The sequence below is a fragment of the Panulirus ornatus genome, chromosome 65 (genome assembly GCF_036320965.1).
Source record: "Panulirus ornatus isolate Po-2019 chromosome 65, ASM3632096v1, whole genome shotgun sequence".
In the NCBI taxonomy this organism is placed as follows: domain Eukaryota; kingdom Metazoa; phylum Arthropoda; class Malacostraca; order Decapoda; family Palinuridae; genus Panulirus; species Panulirus ornatus.
In genome coordinates, this window is record NC_092288.1 from 2332501 (window position 1) to 2347631 (window position 15131).

The following is a 15131-nucleotide window of genomic DNA, read 5'->3' on the forward strand; positions in this document are numbered from 1 at the left end:
TGTTCTGTGTGTTGAAAAGCTGTTCTTTTTACGTAAACAAACGCAGAACCTGACGACACGCTCTGTGCACCGCTGAGATCCGTTGATTGCCTCTCACTGTTTTGCACTCTGCTCGAACTCTGTCATTCCTACACAACGCATTTCTTCCGACACGCCAAGTTTGTTTGGGTTTTTTCTACGCGTTCTGTGATCACATCCGTCTTTCATGTTGTCTGCTGGCAACGTTTAAGACACACCTTCAAGTTTGCTGTGATATTATGGGTGATGTTAGAGTAATGTACATTGAGCAGCTGTTTGGAAGAAGCCGGCGTCATGCAAGGTATTCGGTTTGCTCTTCCGTTCTTTTAATTGCCGTTGTGCAGTGCTCTCTTATATGCATTGGGTATTTGACGATAAGAATTCCATATGGTATTTGAACCTATCTGACCCTAGACAGCACGTCCAATAACTTTACTGTTATCCGAGACTGAACTACATGTATTCTTACCTTCATTGTTATCCTCTGCCTCACACAGTGTAAGCCAGACCACAGACACGGTGGACGAACGTGATAGCCAGTCCTCCTTGCACTTGTAACTCCAGTGGCAAAAAACATTGATAATCACCGTTTCATAAGTTCGCTCCTGGGGCTTGAAATTTAGGTCAGTGTGACCTGCTTCTGGGATGTTGAAGTGCTCATCAATATACATCAGCGTACCAAGTTACATGCATGACCGAGAATTGAACTTGGATGTGAATTTTTACCAAAGTATGGACGCACACACGGACAGGGACGTGGACACTGTGGATGGCAGGGTAGTTCATCCTCTCCATCATAAAAGTGAACGAACTTGAAAGAATTATTATCTCAATTTAGCGATAGTCTCGTCTCTTTGTCTCGCGTCTCTCTCTCCACTACACCATGAGGGACGTGTGATGGGAAGGCCCAAGGTATTAAAGCTCCTAGTGTAGCGTCTTCCTTAATGAATGAGATTTGATTAGGTTATGGGAATGGTTCTCTAATCCGGGCGTGTGAGGGTTGAGGCAGGATTAAATGGCGAATAGCGGGTTTCACTTCAGAGAGAGAGAGAGAGAGAGAGAGAGAGAGAGAGAGAGAGAGAGAGAGAGAGAGAGAGAGAGAGAGAGCCAAGCATCGAAGTTTACCTTCCTAGGATAATGTTGCAAGGATAGTGTTGCACATCTTTTCACAACTTTGTTCTTCAGGACACTCCTCTGTTTTTTGGCGAAAGAGTTGGACACTTTTATGCATTCTTTTCTCAGAAATTCAGGTGAGCAAAAATGCAGAAAAATCATGAAATGTTTCAGCAGGAACTACACTGGATAGGGAACAGCCATTTGAAAGTTTGTTTGTTTGGTGTTATATCATGGTAACATTATTCGCATTTTTCTGTTTTTTCTTTCTCACATTTGTTGCTGCATCAAATGAGTCTTGAAAAAGTTCTCTTACGAACACGTTCAATGATGTCCTGGTTGGGTGCTTGGTCTATAAATGATAACTTTTGTTTTCCAGTGATGTTTTGAATGTTATCTTTGAAATCTGTGGCTTCCAGGTTTGTAAGATAGCATCCGAACAAGTGACCTTCAAACTCTTAACATTTTCACTTTGTCATCTGTGTTTTAAGTCTTATTATGAAACTTTTACCTCCAGTGTCTGCATGCGACTCAACACAAGCTGGTGTGGAAGTGAAAGCACCTGTAAATCAACGTTGCAATGTAGAGTTTATGATGCAGGTACTCAATAATTGATCGGCGCCAGCGGCAGTAAATCATTCCTACAGGGAATAGACTGATAGACATTCTTCTGCCCAAGATTCTGTTTACAAAGACTAGATGGATGAGGTTGAATCATTTGATGTTAAAAGTGAATCAGTAACTGAAATTCGACGATATTATTCTCAATGATTTACAAATGTCACGAGTTAGATGCTGTTTTTAACCTTGTTTTCGTTTATGTGGGTGAGATTAGCTTTGTACTGCCCCTAATGTATGTATACACAGTATACACAGTATACACAGGGAGGGTGAGGAAAGGAAAACAAAAACTTTGATGATACTAAATCGCTTTCCAGTTACTCACTTTTCATTCTTCAAGCATTTAGAGCAAATCCACTGCATACCATTAAGTCATTTTCCCATCGTCTATCTCAGGTCTTTTATACACTTCACTCGACGAATCTCTCCATGTTTTTCTCCACTCACACATCTTACCTGCAACAACAGCATGATGAATCACGTGCACCATCATCTCGTCTGCCACATCTTCTTCATGGCTATACTGTCTAGATCAGCTCTCCCGTGCACCGACCTTCATACATCCTTAATCCGCCATACTTTCTTCTTAATTCCTTCTCTGGTATACGCAAGGTTAGTTATCTTTACTGCTCTCATATTATGTTTTTGTGCCGCCAAGAAAAATAAGGTTCCACGTCCATATATATTTCCAGGTTGGAAGGCTGACCCACAGTGCTGGATCTTTTTTTTTTTTTCACATTTTTACCCTGGAGTTGTTCCAGTAAACTGCAGGAGCAACTCCAGCTCTTTCTCCTCCCTCGTATTAACCAGTTCTCAAGTTTTTCTTACCCATTGCCATCCTTACTGACCCTCGCTCTTACACACCCGAACTTCTTTTACAACTTCCAGTTCCTCGCCATTGAGACTGTATTACACAGAGAGCCAACTGTATTCGTTCTGAAACAGAACATTATTATTCCCACTCTCGCATTTACTGCCAGCATCCTCCGCTTATGCTCTTTATGAAGATGGTTTTTACCACTCTGGCCAAGTTGTGTAACCAGCAGAGTGGGACCACACACACACACACACACACACACACACACACACACACACACACACACACACACACACACACACACACACAAGCATCATTCCACCATGTATGGCTGTGTTATAGCAGCATTGGTCACCCCACACTCCAGCCTCACTCACCCCTCACTGTGATCGCGCGTGTTGTCCCCATCCATTAAAACATTTAATAACCACAGTGACATTATACAGCCCTGACGCCCACCAGCATATATACATATTTCTCACTCGTACCACAGTTTACTCCCACATGCACTATTATCATGACACCTCCACTAAACCATTTAGTTAGTCTTTCATGAACACTGTGGATTCAGAATTTCACAATATTCTTTGATATTGACGTCGTCAGATATATTATTATATACAGTATTTCACTGAGGACCATAATGGACATTGCCTCACCAGGGGTTTCTCCACAACTTGTCTTAAAGGGACACAAGCAGTCGACTACTCTCTCTCTCTCCTTCCCTAAATCCTCTTTGTGCCACACAAAGAAGGGGTTTACGTATCATTTTTTTTTAAAATAAGTTAATTACACGTTCAGTATTCCCTCTTACACGTTGAACCACATTGCTACTGTGTACCCTCCTAGTTATGGGACTCCGTGTCTCTGCAGTGCTGGTAATATTACTTTTTCTTACCTGGTCATTATAGAGGAAGGCGAAAGAAATAACTTCCTTCGTGTGATCCTCTTCCACAAGTCCAGGTTTCCTTTCCCTTGCAGTAGCTACATACGTTGCCTCATCTTCATCCGTCAACATTCTGATCACATACACTTCAGACCATATTCTCTCACACTGACATCCTTTCTGACTTCTTCCTTTGTGTTATTCTATCCTTCCAATCCTGACCTCTGGCACCACAGAACCGACATACCTGCACACTTTCCATTGTCACCCCAGTGGCTACAGAGAGTAAGTAGAGCAAGAAAGTAACAGAAGACCTACTGGCCCGTATAAGTATCTTACCTGATGAAAATGCTGACTTTCATTCGTTTCTGTCAAATTAACATAACGTCTAGCTTGGATATAATTGTTTAGTGTTTCCTTAAATCTTCCTAAGTTTTCACAAGTGCTCCTTTCTGTAGGTGTTTACATGATTCAGATCTTCGTCTAATATTCATATTTCCTTCATAGTTGAGTCATAACATTTTATGTTATTTTCGTTTTCTTCAGCACCTGGCGGCCTGTGCGTCCCCCGTTTTCTAGATCTGCTCCAAAGTCTCTCGTTTTCTCTCTTTTCAGATTCCAATATTCCCTTCAGCATCTCTCTCTCTCTCTCTCTCTCTCTCTCTCTCTCTCTCTCTCTCTCTCTCTCTCTCTCTCTCTCTCTCTCTCTCTCTACCTTATGACCAAAAACTTCCATAGGCTCCTTATGAGGATGGGTCAATTACTTAGGTTAATTAGGCATTTACATACTAGATTAACCGACCGCGTCCCCTAAAGACTAGCCGGCACCCTCTTACCTCCTTCCTTCTCCGTCTGTAAGCGATCTGCTGTCAGTTACGTCAGCACGTTTTCTTTATATAGTGGTATTTATGTCAGCACGTTTTCTTTATATAGTGGTATTTACGTCAGCACGTTTATTTTCAATACTTCTAGTTACGTCAGCACGTTTTCTTTAATGAGTTCCATCTATCCTACCTTAGAAAAAACAGATTGGTCATTTTACACACACACACACACACACACACACACACACACACACACACACACACACACACACACATACACACACACACACACATACACACACACACACACATATATATATATATATATATATATATATATATATATATATATATATATATATATATATATATATATATTATTTTTGTTCTTATTTTTCATACATATTTGGTATTTCCCACGCAGGCGATGTAGCGTCAAGAACAGATGACTGAGTCTGAGAGGGAAAAATCCTCACTTGGGCCCATTCTATCTTCCTTTTTTCGGCAAAGTATTAAGGAGGGGAGGATTTCCAGCCCTTTCCCTCCTGCCCCTTTTAGTCGCGTCTTACGACACGTAGGGAATACGTCGGAAGTATTCTTTCTCCCCTGTTCCTATGGACTGAACCAGGGCTTGTGAAACGTCTGGGGTAAACCATTGAAAGGTCTGTGGATAGGGAGCTGTGGTTTCGCGGCGTTACACATGAGAGCTAGGGACTGAGTGTGGACGAATGTGGCCTTCTTGTATGTTTTCCTGGCGCTACCTCGATGAAGCGGGGGGTAGCGATGGTGTTTCCTGTGGGGCGGGGTAGCACCAGGAAGGGATGAGGGCAAGCAAGTATGAATATGGACAAGTGTATATATTTATATGTATATATTCCCATTGACCATCCCTAATTCTGAGGATCATCCCCTATCCCGAGAGCCTTTCCCAGTCCCGAGGACTATCCACAATCCCCCACGACTATCCCTAGTCCCTACTAGCATCCCTAATCCCACCTGACTATCCCCTCCACAACCCTTCTCCACCTCCACCTCATTCTACCTTCGTTCCCTCCACTTCCACCTTCCCTTCAGCCATGGTCCCTCCGTTCCTCTCTCCGTCCACACCCCTCCGTCTCTGGAGGGCCTCGGGTGAAAAACCTCAATAGCAGTAGCTCCCGTCATTGGCGAATCACTAACTGGCTAATATCCGCTTATCCTGTATCGATTGGCCAGTCGCCGCCGCCGTCGGGGGGCGAGGAGTGGGTTGGGGTGGGGTGGGGTGGGTTGGGGTGGGGTGGGGTGGGTTGGAGTGGGAGGAGCCCCTACCTGGGTGTAAATGTTAGCTCTCCTGCAGGACCTGCATGGAAGGGGCTGCAGGACCTGCATGGAAGGGGCTGCAGGACCTGCATGGTAAGAATGAATGACCTGCATAATGGCAGTATAAGGCTCCTTCCCCACACCATAACCCGACATGACCTCCTGCATGACAGGTCTTTAAGACCTGATCCACACCACAAGAATAAGACCATGGTGTGTGGAGGCCCTGTAAGATAACCCCCATCTTGTGTACCTCCAGGAGTGGTACAGACCTGGCTGAAGACCCGCAAGTTTATACTGGTTGATTAGCATTGTCCTGCGTTATTAAATCTTTGGAGCAAGACGGTACTACGATCCTGATCATGACAGTACGATCCTTGATCATGATGACACTACTCATCCGTATGATGGCTTAGGTTTTGACCTGAATGTTTAGGTTCAAGTCATAACTCTCATCATCATCATCATCACACACTAGGATCGTACCGTCGTGCTCAAGGGAAGTAATATCTATGTTCATGTCGTCTCTACGAACAACACAACCTACATAAACTACGATCTTGAGAGGATGTATGACTTGTTGTTATTATTCTCTCGTCCAGGCCAAGGTTGTGGTATTGGTCGGGTAATTACATAGCCAGGCACACAAGCACACGCACGAGGGAGGCAGTGAGGCAGGCATATCCATGTCAGAGATGGCGAAGTACTAGATCATGAAGGACAGCAACTGTCAAGTAATTGACTGTGAATGTCTGGATTCTCGTGGAATGAGAGAGTCATGGAGACGAAGAATTCATGAATTTCATGTTTCAGTTTGTCACTGGTCACGCTCGGGTTAGACGGGCCGATACGCTATCAATACTTGATCTTATCTCTGTGCGTAAAATAGAAACGAAAAGATATCAGATATGTTACACCACATGAAAGAAGGGATCAAATAGTGTGTGAATCTGTGAATGGATAGAAAGGATATAAAAACGATTAGATAGGAAATCATACTAAAAGAGGAGACGAAATTTTGTTAATGAGATCCAAAACTGTTTTCATGGATACATGAATTGCGAAATAGAGATCCATTACCACAAATCTATAATGTGAATTCTCTGATGATGGGGTTGGTACAAGGGTACCACTGATAGATAACGGAACGACATGGTTTGATAAAAGATGTCACAAAGCTAAAGAAATTAGAGATGTATTATGTAGTTGATAAAAGTGGCATAACAACCAAGCTACAATTAAAAGGTATGAGAGAGCTGGGAATGAGTTGATCTAGATAAGGAAGAAGGAACAGAAAAAGTTTGATAAAGATGATGTGGACGAGGAGAGGGGAAAATAAAACTGTTCAAGAGCGTTTTCAGGGCTAAACTGTCGGTTGATGAACAGCCACACATGTTGAAGATTTTAGAGGGAAGATCCGTCAGAAATACTGGTGAGATATGCGAGGAGTTACCCACACGATCAGCTCAAAGGTGTGTATAGCGAACGAGGAGGAGACTGCAACCTCAGCACTCCTGATGTGGGTTGAGTAAGAGGATTCAGAATGCACTGAACTTGTTAAAAATGACTCAGGTAGGCTAGTGAAGGGTCTTGACCCTGTATACGGCAGACAAGTAGAGTATTGAAGGCTCTCGACCCTCTGTATGGCTTATTGACTTGATGGAGTCATTCTCTCTGTGATTTCTCGAGGAACACCCCAGCTACACCCAGCATCGACTGTCACTTGCCACCACCAGCATCAACTGCCAGCACCGGCCACCAACATCTACCATCACTAACACCAGGTACCAGTCAACAGAAATGATCCTTCTCGTCAGGCTGAGGGAGTACTAGCAGGAAGGAGTGTGAGGTTGTAGTGGTGAGGAGGAAGGATCGTAAGTGAGCAGGCAAGAGCGGGGGTAGACCCCCTTCCCCAACCCTCTTGCCTGCGGGTGTTGTGTGCCTGTGAATATTACACTGGACTTGCTAGGTAGTGGTGAATTCAGTGGCGTGTGTGGTATTTATGGCTTCCTCTGTGTGTGTGTGTGTGTGTGTGTGAATGCCTTTATGATTGTTCAATAAACTATTCAGAGGAGTTCAGAGGAAAAGGAAGTTCCTTATGACGAGTGTACAAACAGGAGTGAGGTAGTGGTAGTTATGTGTCATTTTCTAAAGTATTCATATTTTTGGCTGTGTTTCTGTGTATAATATCCAGAGAACAGGAAAGTACTGGGAGTTTGGGTCTTCGCGGGAGTTGAGTTGAAAATGGCCTTTGGTTCAGAGGGTAAAACTCTCACTACATTTTCTTTTTATAGATAAAAAGGAGCAGCTATTGAGCATAGAAGTGAAAATTATATTGTGGGAGTTTTATGCAAGTTTTATGCAAGTTTAAGCCAATTTTAGGCCGTTTTATCCATCAGGATTACGTAGAAAATGTGGGTTAATGGTAAGTGGCCAGTCAGGCCATTATGTTGAAGGGTCGTACCGTCGTGCTGAAGGGTCGTAACGTCATGTTGAAGGGTCTTACCGTCGTGCTGAAGGGTTGTATTGTCGTGCTGAAGGGTCGTACCGTCGTGCTGAAGGGTTGTATTGTCGTGCTGAAGGGTCGTACCGTCGTGCTCAAGGGACTAACGAGGAGGAAGTCATTATCGCGTGGTACAGCAGAAGTTACTGTAAAAATGGCGCCAGTGAGAAGTCGTGAGAGGTTTGATTTCCACGAGAGAGAGAGAGAGAGAGAGAGAGAGAGAGAGAGAGAGAGAGAGAGAGAGAGAGAGAGAGAGAGAGAGAGAGAGTCATGCATAGCCTTGTGATAAAGCTTAATGAACCAGTGGAAAATAAATGAACGTGAATATAGAGCTCAGGAAATGTTCTAATCCGTCTTGGATTACGTCAGTCTCGACTTGATAATCATCCAAGTTTGATGGAAATGATTTCAGTCTCAGAAACACAGGATTAATACGATGTTGTTGGCATTATTGAAGTTTAACTCTGACTGACATGTAGACTAACATGTAGTCTGACATGTACTCTAACATGTAGACTAACATGTAAACTAACATGTAGTCTAATATGTAGACTAACATGTAGTCTAACATGTAGACTAACATGTAGTTTAACATGTAGACTAACATGTAGACTGAAACGAAATGGGCTTCGAAAGTTTTCCACAAGATCGTCAATGCAGACATGTAGACACAAATATCTGGGCAAACTATATTTCATGATGGGCCATACAGTATGTACAGTGAGGACGTGCGAGGTGTTACAATTATATGAAAGACTTGAAGACGTTGTTCCAGAGTTATAGATCGTTATCTTAATGACCCAGGTGGCTGTTGATGGGCCCGATGCTCAGATAATCAGCTGTCATATTAAAGAAGAAATTGATTCATGTTTGTATTCAAGATATGTTCGTTATAGAGTTTGAGCTGGAAACCTCCTGTGATGGCCAGTAGATCCTCAGTCATAACACAAAATGCGAGATCTGGATGTGTGGATCGAGAACCAAAACCAAAACCTTTCCTTTCATGGTCTGATTTCGTCATTTTCTCACAGGTCAACGTGGGACTTTGAGCTCTGTCGCCGAATATCGTTTTAGAATAATCTTTTAAACTTCTAGTTAGAAAAAATGAAAACAAGTTGATGCGACTTGTATTTTTGTATTTTTTTTAAGTTTTTGAGTGACTGGCTTATGCTGTTCATCAACAAGGAATATATATATATATATGTATATATATATATATATATATATATATATATATATATATATATATATATATATATGTATATATATATGATGGAAAGTGCTTATAGGAGGAGGTAGTTGGTTGGTTGCATCATGTGTGTGCGCAGTTAATGGTGCGTCAGTGTGGCTTCATACCGGGGATGGAGGTGGTGGTGGACACATCATAAGTACCTGATATTTGCAGAAAGTTTCTGCCACGTAATTGATCACGTCTGTTTGTGTCTCCTAAATGTTGCTTCAGGCTGTTAGGTTTATGCACGGGAACCCGCACAGTTTTCTCTGATTTTTTTTTCTATTTTACCAAGAGTCTCCAACCCACAACATATTTTTCTTTTTATTTTCTTTTATGACTTTTATGGTTTAGGAAGGAGTGGGGGGGGGGGGGGGGTGCGTGACGCGGTGGCTTGATGGTTGGAGGACACGACCGCCAAACTGGACTTAAAGAGTTCGAATCGCCCTTTTTTTTTTTTTTTTTTTTTTTTTTTTTTGTGTGTGTGTGTGTGTGTGTGTGTGTGTTCTCTCAGTTCTCTTTTCTGTTCATGGCGGCTCCTGGGATGGCGAGCGATAAGCTAAGATTAGATCACTTAATATCGTGGTAGTGGAAGATGATAACACAATGATATGATGGTCGAGAAACTTGACGTATAACAGGTCCAGGATGGAGGGACGGGAGGTTGACAGCTGGGCTGTGTGTGACCGCTGGTGTACATCATGATGACCAACACAACTAGGTCACAGAAAACGTTTTGTCCACACTGGATAAATCTGGAGGTTACGAGCTTACAAGGTAACGTCTCCCGCTGCAAGTGGTGGATGGCTCAGCAAATTGTATTGGCAGTCTCCCCGCACACACACACACACACACACACACACACACACACACACACACACCATTTTTTGTACCCTCTAACCTTATTTCTCTTTACGTTTTCCGTGTTGCGTTTCGTTGTTGTTATTTTCCGCATAACTTTTTCCATGTTATGTTCCTTGATAACGTTAATTAGATTACTTCACGACTCCTTTCTTATATAGTCACAAATTACAAACATCCACATAACAGCGGGGTACTGCCAGTGCCAGCCACAGTGGCCAGTTTACATATATATATATATATATATATATATATATATATATATATATATATATATATATATATATATATATATATTTTTCCCCAACACATTAAGTTAATGGTTTCCTAACGACTGAAAATAACAATTTTCTCCACTTGTCTAGTTAATGCTTTCCTAAAGACTGCACATAATTGTCTTATTTGCTCTTAAATGACTCAGTTGTTTCGTTATCAATGACGTCAGCGGGCACCTTACTCTAGTTTTCTATGACTCGTGTAAAGAGGTGTTTACCTGCGCGAGGGGGAGGTTTTCTGCCTCTAAGCTTAAGCTCATAATTTTAACTAACCGGATCATTGTCTACTTCGCGCACTGTATTGCATCCACGGCTCAAATGTTTACAAACATCTATTAAATCACAGCGGAGCCTTTGTGTTGGGAATTTCTTTTAATCCCTCTTCATATAGCTTGTTACTTAGTCCTGATGTTAATCTCGTTACTGTTTCCTGGATTTTTCGAGTCAGTCACAGTGGTTTTGGTAACGAGCAGACCAGGGGGGGGGGGGGGTGCGTTACCCCGCGCTGCGTTCCTCACAACGAGTTAGTAATGATGGTGTCTGACATGGTGTTAGGAAAGTGTCATGCAGTAAATCCTTAAGTTGTATTTTGGTAAGAGAATATATATGATTTGTTTATGTTGTTCCTTCATCATTATTAATGATAGTATGACTCCGAGACTCTTCTCTCACACCTCGGAAACTCTTTCTCCAATGTATTTTTTATATTATTTTTCCCTCATGTGCATCGCTGAGTTTCTCTCGTTCCTTCAGTGATGTGTGAAGCATTTCACACTGATGGTGTTGATCCTTACACTCGAGAAGTGACCTCATTATGAACTGGTAGTTAGCCTAATTACAAGTATTGAGCTCCGTGTGTAGATCCTTTGAACGCAACGCGACATTATTTAGATGAATGAGATTTTTCGTAAGGTAATTTGAACCCATAAGGGCGACAAATGAACTCTCTAGATACGCTGATATATCCCCTTTTGACCTGTAAGTAGGACTTTAACTTATCGTAGGGACGTAATACTTATACGTACAAACCCTTGACTCCCTGCTGGCTATGGGTGGTCGCTTGTTAGGGCTTTAGGCCTACCAACTACCGGAGGTCAATAAGGCCGTCGACGTAACTTACATACAACAACCTGAGAGTCTTTAACACCTTCTTCAGGTGTTGCGGATAATTCCTCGACCAGAGACCCTGCCACCATGCGTGTGGCTCATCCTTACTTAACCGTGATTTAACGGTCACCCTTACGTACGGGGACAACTCTTTATGTACGATAACTCAGCCCGTTATGTACGATGCCACAGCTCTTTACATACGATAACGTAGCCACTTTGTGTACGATGACGGTCCTTTACTGCCGATAACTCAGCCCTTTTGTTACAAGATGCAGCCTTCTGCAATGTGTACGATAGCAGAACCCTCTACTGTACACGATAACTTAGCCCAGTATGTACGAAAACGCATTCCTCATGTACAATAACTTTGCCTGCTGAGTATGATAACTGGATGGTCCACGTAGGATAACTACCATCATCGTGCGAAAGGTGTTATATAGAAAATGGTATTCATACGTCATACATTTTTCTCACCTTGACGTTGTGTGAGAGTGGACAGCCTTACCCTTGAGGGAAGATCCTGTGTAATGAAAGGTAATTTCCTGCCATGTTCCTCGCCAGGGAAGGCCGGAAACCCATGAGAAATTTACCATGAAGCTGACCATTGTTGACGACTTGTGTGGGTGTGTACTGCATGCACACCAGGACGACGCCAGGGGCAGTTATGTGGGTGCTACTGATAACGATGATAAGTATTTATTATCATTATATTATTATTGTTATTATTATTATTATTATTATTATTATTATTATTATTATTATTATCCATAATTACTAGATAATATCAATGAAATTAGTTATTGTAGTAAAATCGCAACATTAACGATAATGACGATAATTCATTAAATAAAAAAATGTTACCCAGACTCAAGAGTCGTGTATAGTGCACACCCTCACTACGTGTTCAGTCTGTACCCCACGAAGACAGGGGAGGCGAGAAGTGTTCTTCTGCCATCACTTCCTCACATGATGCCATTTTCCACTTCCCTTTGTCAAATGATTATTGGAAATTTACCAGCAGTTTCTCTGCTATATTATAGGTAGAGATCAAGATATATTTATCACTTTTTATCAAACGTCGTATTTGAGTTATATTCTTATTTACTGTATGAGTTGAGTCAGTGTGGCAGAGAACAAGAAGAATGAGACTTTGCGACTGGTCTGATGTCCTTTTTCCTGTGTGATATTATTTCACATGCTGTGTGACCTCGCTTAGTGACCTTGTTGTGTGACCTCGCTTAGTGACCTTGTTGTGTGACCTTACTTTGTAAAGATTCACGATGACCTTGTTTTGTGGTCACGATCACTGGCCTCATTTATACGACGTCAGTTGGTGTGGAGAGGTCGGGTATTACAGACAACATTGAGAGATGACAAGGAATATCTCACACTGGAAAACACGTAGCTAGCTCTCTCTCTCTCTCTCTCTCTCTCTCTCTCTCTCTCTCTCTCTCTCTCTCTCTCTCTCTCTCTCTCTCTCTCACACACACAGGAAATATTTCACTGTTCTCGTAAACCATTTCCTCCGACACTCCTATCCACCGCCATTGTAGACTACGCCAGTAATATATAAACTTATGATTGCAATGTAAATATATATTCCTATATAAATCTACGTATCTATCCTTATTTTCTCATCATCCGTAAATCATGTGTTTACGTTAAGTTGAAATTTTTGATATTACAAGAAGGAAAAAATATAAGTAAGAACGCCAAGCAATATTGTAGATTATATCTTTACCTCACCATCCAGAACTCCCCGGGGAATAAAAGTTGAATGTTTGCTGCGAAGATCAAGATAGCCTGCTTTGATAAACCTTGTTCACAGGAGTTTTATCTTAAAGGAAAATAAATGTCTGCTGAGGCCGAAATATTTTCAGTCGTATTGGGATCCAGATGCGATTACTCGGCATAGTTTCCCTGGCATGAAAATTCTGTTGAAAATATGGTATGTTCTGTGACGACCGGAGGATGCTGTTGAAAGTCTATCACGAATTTATATATATATATATATATATATATATATATATATATATATATATATATATATATATATATATATAATTACGTTATATCCGTATAGTTCTGTTCATAAAAAGAACTTTTTTCTCCGGGACAGAAATACATAAGTGACCATTTTCCTGGACAGTGTGATAATGGTGTGAAAAATTCTACTCGACTGAATATAAACCTTTGTGACACAGAAGTGGAATCCATTCTCTCCAGGAAGTACGAGGGCATTCCTAGAACGCACACACACACACACACACACACACATATATATATATATATATATATATATATATATATATATATATATATATATATATATATATGCTAGGGAATAGCATGTTTTTGTCTTTCTGCAGAAACTGTAATTATGATTAGAGACTTTTCATTATTCTAAAAACAAAATGTTAAACGAGAAATGTTTCATAATGTGTTTCCAGGAAGGAGAAAAAGAGAAGTAAAGTGAAAAAAATATAAGTTTTTCTGTTAAGCTCAGAATGCTTTTCCAGAATATTGTGTCATTGTAAATGTTTGAAATTAAGTGATATAACACTTATTAATACGACTATAAGGAAGAAGGTAATATTGAATATCCATCTCCTCTGTAACCAAAAGATTAAGAAAATTGATTAAAGAAAGAAACAATAATAATTTATTGTTTTAATAATTACTTCACGTGTGATGACAGAATCGTGAACAAGATCATTGTAATTTCAGTACACTTCTCATGCTTTCAATGTTTATTTCACAAATATTAACAAGAAAAACGTTACCGTCACTAAAAACAAAATATATATATTGGTTCTCAGTGAATGTAGGTTTGCGGCAGGGGTGTGTGATGTCTCCATGGTTGTTTAATTTGTTTATGGATGGGGTTGTTAGGGAGGTGAATGCAAGAGTCCTGGAAAGAGGGGCAAGTATGAAGTCTGTTGGGGATGAGAGAGCCTGGGAAGTGAGTCAGTTGTTGTTCGCTGATGATACAGCGCTGGTGGCTGATTCATGTGAGAAACTGCAGAAGCTGGTGACTGAGTTTGGTAAAGTGTGTGGAAGAAGAAAGTTAAGAGTAAATGTGAATAAGAGCAAGGTTATTAGGTACAGTAGGGTTGAGGGTCAAGTCAATTGGGAGGTAAGTTTGAATGGAGAAAAACTGGAGGAAGTGAAGTGTTTTAGATATCTGGGAGTGGATCTGTCAGCGGATGGAACCATGGAAGCGGAAGTGGATCATAGGGTGGGGGAGGGGGCGAAAATTTTGGGAGCCTTGAAAAATGTGTGGAAGTCGAGAACATTATCTCGGAAAGCAAAAATGGGTATGTTTGAAGGAATAGTGGTTCCAACAATGTTGTATGGTTGCGAGGCGTGGGCTATGGATAGAGTTGTGCGCAGGAGGATGGATGTGCTGGAAATGAGATGTTTGAGGACAATGTGTGGTGTGAGGTGGTTTGATCGAGTAAGTAACGTAAGGGTAAGAGAGATGTGTGGAAATAAAAAGAGCGTGGTTGAGAGAGCAGAAGAGGGTGTTTTGAAATGGTTTGGGCACATGGAGAGAATGAGTGAGGAAAGATT

At 41.4% G+C, this 15131-nt stretch overlaps 1 protein-coding gene across 4 annotated transcripts in view; it reads left to right on the top strand.

Moving 5' to 3' along the window:
* Positions 1-15131, top strand: part of LOC139746416 (uncharacterized) — a 349146-nt gene that overhangs the window by 122765 nt on the left and 211250 nt on the right. The gene's annotated exons all lie outside the window — the stretch shown is intronic.